The 6,432-nt window shown below is 42.1% G+C and overlaps 1 long non-coding RNA gene across 1 annotated transcript in view; it reads left to right on the top strand.

Moving 5' to 3' along the window:
* The window catches only part of LOC123504472, a 16,716-nt gene extending 11,317 nt beyond the window's left edge, over nt 1-5,399 (top strand). The window contains exons 3-5 of the long non-coding RNA XR_006674842.1: nt 2,880-3,008; nt 3,827-4,035; nt 5,362-5,399. This is a non-coding gene — a long non-coding RNA (uncharacterized LOC123504472). The remainder of the gene's footprint in view (nt 1-2,879; nt 3,009-3,826; nt 4,036-5,361) is intronic.
* Nucleotides 5,400-6,432: the final 1,033 nt, after the last annotated feature.

The following is a 6,432-nucleotide window of genomic DNA, read 5'->3' as shown; positions in this document are numbered from 1 at the left end:
TGCGTCGCTACATTCCTCAACTGTAAACAATTCGTAGCACATTGTAACATCCTCTACGTGTCTTTTTTTTTTTCCTCTCTCTCCTTTTATAGCCAAGATTCTTCTATTTGTTAGTCAAACATTCACGCAACACTGTTTGTTTTTATTGTTTTGAATACGTGTTCCCTCTTACCTCCGTCCCTCGTCTTCCACACCTCTTCTCGAGTCTTGCCCCGGTATTTAAACGTGTCCTCTCACTACGACAATTTTCCAAGTCCGAAAAGACAACTAGCTGGGTTCTCAAGACAGTTTCTCCTTTTAGTGTACCAGAAATCATGCCAATCTATTACCAGAACCATAAAAATACTCTTAAAAACACGAGTATCTTCAACTGGAGCCTCTGGAAAGTAGTGATGGTGAGAGAGTTAGCATTTTTAGAATAAGGGCCTTGGATGAACGCTAACTCCTGTCTCAACACTGTAAGACTCGCTAACTCATCTCACAACGGTACCTTCAAGTTATGGCCGGTTATGTCACCCTTTCCTTCCTTTCCATGTAACGATTCTGTGTGGGTTTTTTCCTTATTGTAGCGGCTTCCCTTTCCACTCGATTCTGTTTACCAGCCGCATACAGCAAGGAGTGAGGGAGTTAGTCTCTCTCTCTCTCTCTCTCTCTCTCTCTCTCTCTCTCTCTCTCTCTCTCTCTCTCTCTCTCTCTCTCTCTCTCTCTCTCTCATATGACTTTCCTCTCGTTTCTTCTTCCTGTTCTGCATTTTACAGTCCTCTCCACTCGTTTTCCTTCAACTTTTCCTGTTTGAGTTTTATTGCTTGGCGTATGGCTTCCCTTTCCTGGGTAGTGTTTTATTATTGTTGTTGTTGTTGTTGTTGTTGTTGTTGTTGTTGTTGTTGTTGTTGTTGTTATGAATGTTTCGACGGAAGTTGGTAAAGGAAAAGCAGGTGAGAAGGTAAAAAGTAGTCAATTAATTGGAAAATCAAAAGATCCACTGTCTTAGCTAACACACACACACACACACACACACACACACACACACACACACACACACACACACACACACACACACACACACAGAGTTACACTTTAACTCGTAATGTTTCCCATGATCAAGCTTCCGCACTGTGCCCTAGAAACGCACCTGCCTTGGCGTGGCGTGGCGTGGCGTGCCTGTGTGTCTGGATGGCCCATGACCTCTCCCACTCCACTCCCTTGATTGTTGGCGTCTGCAAAGCCACCTGTGTTACGTCAACGGGCCCTGCTGCACTGCTACGCTGCCATTCACTGCTCGAACTGGAGGGTCAAGGCTCTTTAGGGAAGGGGGAATTACTCGCATTGCAGCAAGTCTCAATTCTGCTGATAAGTTGATGAAAGCAGACGCTGATAGGCACACATTGGGACTGTAAGGTGCCATCTTGGTCTTATCTCTTTTCAAAGCTGCCATGCAAAGTGTTTCTTGGGGATGTCCAACAGGGAGTGATGGCGGTGAAGGGCTGGCGAGGGTGACGCAACACATCAGCTGACAGCCGTCATGAGGCCACCTCGCCTGATGTTCGTGGGAGTTGCCAGTGACCAATGTGTGTGTGTGTGTGTGTGTGTGTGTGTGTGTGTGTGTGTGTGTGTGTAGGGGGTCATTGCATTTCTCATTATGTTTTCACCGTTTAATTATTTTGTTTATTTTGTGTGTGTTTTTCTTTCTCTCCCATTCTTCCTTTTTTTTTCTCTTTTTTCACATATGTTTATACATTGTTGCGTCAGGGGTTTATGAGAAAGTTGACGCTGCAATTCCTTTTATGTTTCTTCAATTTATGCTTTGTTATTTCAAGTCATTATGTGTTTTTTTACCTGAGTGTTGTGAAACTTATTTCCAGCACGATCCAAGTTTTATGGTTATTTTTTCCAGTAAAAAACTAATGAGATAAAAAAAATAGATACATTTTTTGTGGCTTTTTTTTCTTCTTCTTTTTTTCTTTCTTGTGTCATTTGTTCCATGGACGTGGTCATTGCCTGGTGCGAAGCTCTCGGTTTCACAACTGTGGAAAGCAGCAGAAACACTCCCTCAGAGGAGAATACAAGGCGGCGCTGCAGGGCGGTGAGCAGAGCGTGAGAGTGGCCGCCGCTCAGCCTCGCCTCGCCTCGCATCTCGCTCCTTTCACTGCTCATAGTGTTTGTCTTGAATTCTAAGCCAACACTGGCGGCTACGCATTGACGGATTGATAGAAATGGTGGTAGTGAACGATGAAAGGGAGAGAAGAGAGAGGGGAGACAATGAGGGAAAGAAATGAAGATGAAGAGAAAGAATAAAATGAAGAAGAGGAGAGACAATGAGAAGAAAGAAACGAAGATGAAGAGAGAAGATAAAATGATGAAAGGGAAGATTCATAGAGAGAGGGAGAGAAAGGGGGTAGATGAGAGAGATGGAGATGATAAAGGGAAAGAGGGGAGAGAGAATTATTTCCCCAAGACGATCTATACGAGTGTCCGCTGCAATGCATGTTATGTCCTGTGCAACATTTTTCATCCTCTCTTCATCTATTTCTTTCCTTCATCGTCTCCCTCTCTCTCTTCCTCCCTCTTTAGTACTAGGACACATTTTCACCATGAGTTTTGTTTACGATTAGAGAATTTTAGTGGCATTAGGAAAGATCTACGGAGGTCAGGGAATTGATGGCCAGTCTTCACTATTTGAATTCCCGCATAAGTTTCTGAAGCTGTATAAAACCACTAAATAGTAAGCAGAATGAATATGAAAATGGGCTAAAAGGAAGCCAAACGCAGCTTTTGTCAATGTGAAGTATAAATTGACGAGTCGCTCTTAGAAGTCCTAGATGCCAATGTAAAAATTAATCCAAATATCCTTCGACATGTTCTGTACTCATCCTTCTTAGTTGACGCTCCTCACCCCCCACTCACCCTCTGATACGTGAAATGGCACCATGGATAGCGAATGATGAAATATAATAACCTTTTGTGCTGAAACCGAAGACTCCACTCCCGGTTGGGACACACTGGCTCAGGTGAGTAGGCGACCTGTCAGATTTGAAGTTCCGCCTCTATTCAGAAACGCCTTCCCCTCTCACTACGACAGTTTTCCAAGGCCATAGAGATACCTAACCGGGTTTTCAAGACAGTTTCTCCTTTTAATAAACTAGAAATCTTGCCAGTCTATCATTAGAACCTTAAAATACAGGGATGCATTTTTACCTTGAGATTTGTGAAGGATTAGACCATTTTATTGACATCAGGAAGGGTCTATGGAGGTCAGGAGATTAATGGCCAGTGTTTTCATATTTTAATCTCCCACATAAGTTTCTGAGGCTGTATAAAATCACCAAAATAGTAACCAGAATAAATATGGAAACGCGTCATGGTACTCAACTGGATGGTGGGAGAGGCAAGCGTTTCAGAATACGGGCTTAAGTATTTCTGCACGATGGAAGGAGTTAGGAGGGAATGACTGCCCATATGCCGAAACACCTCCACGCCGCATCTTCACTAATGTCAAAGTGCTCTAGTTGAAGTGACACGGATTTTTAAGGATGTTTCTGTAATTCTACTGATACCTTTACTATTGTCAAGGGACTCTAGTTGAAGTGACACAGGTTTTAAAGATGTTTTTGTAATTCTAGCGCCATGTTAACAAGTTTTCTGCATTATCAACAGGAAAAAATACTCTTTAGAACTTGGCCAATCGTCTCTGTGGCCTTTGGAAATGATCGCTGGGAAGGAAAGCGTTTGTGAATATGGCGCTTTGGTGTGGCGTGAGTGACCTGTGATTGAGGGACGGTGCGGCGCCTCCCAGACATGGTAACAAGTCTTTTTGCATTATCAACAGGAAAAATACTCTTTATAAATCGACCAATCCTCTTTGTGGCCTTTGAAAACGGTCGCGGTGAGAGAAGGAAGCGTTTGTGAATATGGCGCTTTGATGTAGCGTGAGTGACCTGTGAGGGACAGTGCGGCGCCTTCCAGACTCGCCAGACTGTACAATAAACCACCAGACATCGACATCGTGCTTCCCCCATTAGCTTCACCTGAACTTCGGTATTTCCTTACTGTTTTTTATATTATTTTATGGAAAGGTAAATGCGGACTGTATTTTTTATTGCCCATTAATTTATCTTTTTATTTTGTTTTATATTGTAAGTTCCATATTTTCTTAATGTCGTGTTTTATTTCTATTCCCTTTTTTACATCGTTTTCTTATTCAAATTATTAAAAAGAAATCTGGGAAGAGCATTTTTTTTTTTCATTCTTTATTTATTACTCCCATTCAATTTTTTTTCATTGTTTTCTTATTCAAATTATAAAAAACGAATCTGGCAGTTTTTTTTTTTTAATTCTTTATTTAATTTTCTTTTGACTGACTTCTTACTTTGCCTGTCAGTAGAGTAAACTTGGACCAGGCAGGGAGTGAAGGCAAGAGGCAGACAGGTTTAACGTTTTAACAATTTATTTTTAGGCCCTTCACTACCATGACGTGTTTCCATATTCACTTTGCTTACTATTTGGTGACTTTATATAGCTTCAGAAAGTCATGTGGGGATTAAAATAGTGAAACTTTGGCCATTAATCTTCAGAACCTTCCTGATGTCAATAAAATGATCTAATCGTACACATATATCAAGGTAAAAATGTGTCCCTGTACTGAAGGAGATCAAGAAAGTGGCGGAACGTGGAAAATAAGAGGCAGGATAAGGCAAGGTACATATACATAGAAATACAGCAATGGACAGGGAGGAAAGGCAGGCGGATCACTGGTTGAGGACGGACAGGTGTGGTCTTTACAATAATTTTTCCTTGATGACTGGCCAGCGTGAGGTTATTGGTTTTTGCTGCGGGTCCATCCGGGTTGGTCAGGCTCCAGGGATGATGCAGGTGTATTCTTAGACATAAAAAATACATATATAATTCCCTTACAATGTTTGGTGGAATAGAAAAAAAAATGAGATAAAAAAAAGATTAATAAAAAGAGCTGGTCATGATTTTTTACTTGTATTTTTTCTATATTCTGGGATTTTTTTTTTTTTCTTATGTTTTGCCCAGGTTTTCGTTTTCTGAGCAGTGAAGTAAGACTTTTTTTGTTGCCACGTCCTCCACCACAAAGCAGAAGTCTTATATAAGCTGTTGTGTAAAGCTGAACACAAAGGATGAGTGAAAGAAATCTATCATCCTCACCACACCTGAGAGAAAATGATAGGCACTTTTCTATCCCTCTCTGCCTCCCTGCCTTCCACCTAATCCCTGTTACTGTTCCCTGCTGCTCTTCCTCCCCTCCCTCACAGCCCCCCGTCTCTCTTTATTATTATTTTTATACCATGTGGGCTTTTCACAGGAATTTATGTGCTAAAGGGGATGTTTTTTTTTAAGGTATCGCCCATCTAAAAGCCCACCCGCTAGGAAACCGCTGCCCCGAGTGAGGAAGCCCAACCTACACTCCGACCGTGGACAAGATTCGAACCCGTGCGCTTGGAGACCCCTCGGACCCCAAAGCACGCATGGTTCCGCTGTACCTCTCCCTCTCCTTATCTTTTCACCGGTCTTCCTCCACGCCATTAAGTCATCATCGTTAACAGACACCCTTTGACTGACTTCCTGGCCACTGACCGATACTAGGACACTATTTCAGTAGAGTCTCATGTCTTGTCCTTAGATTGGGATGTCAATTTTGCCTTCGCCAGAAAGCCTTAACCCCTTCAGTACCATGACGCGTTTCCATATTCATTCTGGTTACTGTTTGGTGATTTTATACAGCTTTAGAAACTCATGTGGGGGATTAATATAGTTAAGACTCTGGCCATTATTCTTTTAACTTCCATAGACCCTTTCTAATGTAAATAAAATTGTCTAATCATACCTAAAACTCAAGGTAAAAATGCGTCCCAGTACGGAAGGGGTTAAGATGTACTTCCGTAAATGACATGAGTTTCTGCGGTACTGTCAGGTGTTTGTACCAGTATTTCACGATCCAGGTGTGTATGCTCCAATATTCCCAGGTGTGTGTTAGCTTTGTTATCTCCAAGTCCGTTTCGATCACATGTTTCCTCAATTTATCACGGCTCGGAGCAACAAAGCATTCTCAGTGACCAGCCAGAAAGAAATCCACGTGTCTTAACCCCATCAGTACTGAGGCGCATTTTTTCCATGAAATTGGGGTGTGATTAGATGATTTTATGTACACCAGGAAGGGTCTATAGAGGACAAAAGACTAATGACCAAAGTCTTTACTGTTTTAGTCCCAACATTAGATTCTGAAGCTGTATAAAATCACCAAATAGTAAGCAGAATGAGTATGAAAACGCGGCATGGTACTGAAGGGGTTAACCAGCAGCCAGTCTCCACCACCATCATACTGCTCCTTGATCCGGCTCATTTGCAGGACAGTAGGTGAAGACATCTGTCCCTGGCTTTTGGATGACTCTTTTGGACCTTTTAGGGAAC

Source organism: Portunus trituberculatus, chromosome 16 (genome assembly GCF_017591435.1).
Source record: "Portunus trituberculatus isolate SZX2019 chromosome 16, ASM1759143v1, whole genome shotgun sequence".
Lineage (NCBI taxonomy): Eukaryota > Metazoa > Arthropoda > Malacostraca > Decapoda > Portunidae > Portunus > Portunus trituberculatus.
Note: the sequence above shows the minus strand (reverse complement) of the source record. Positions and strands in the feature narration are given on the sequence as shown.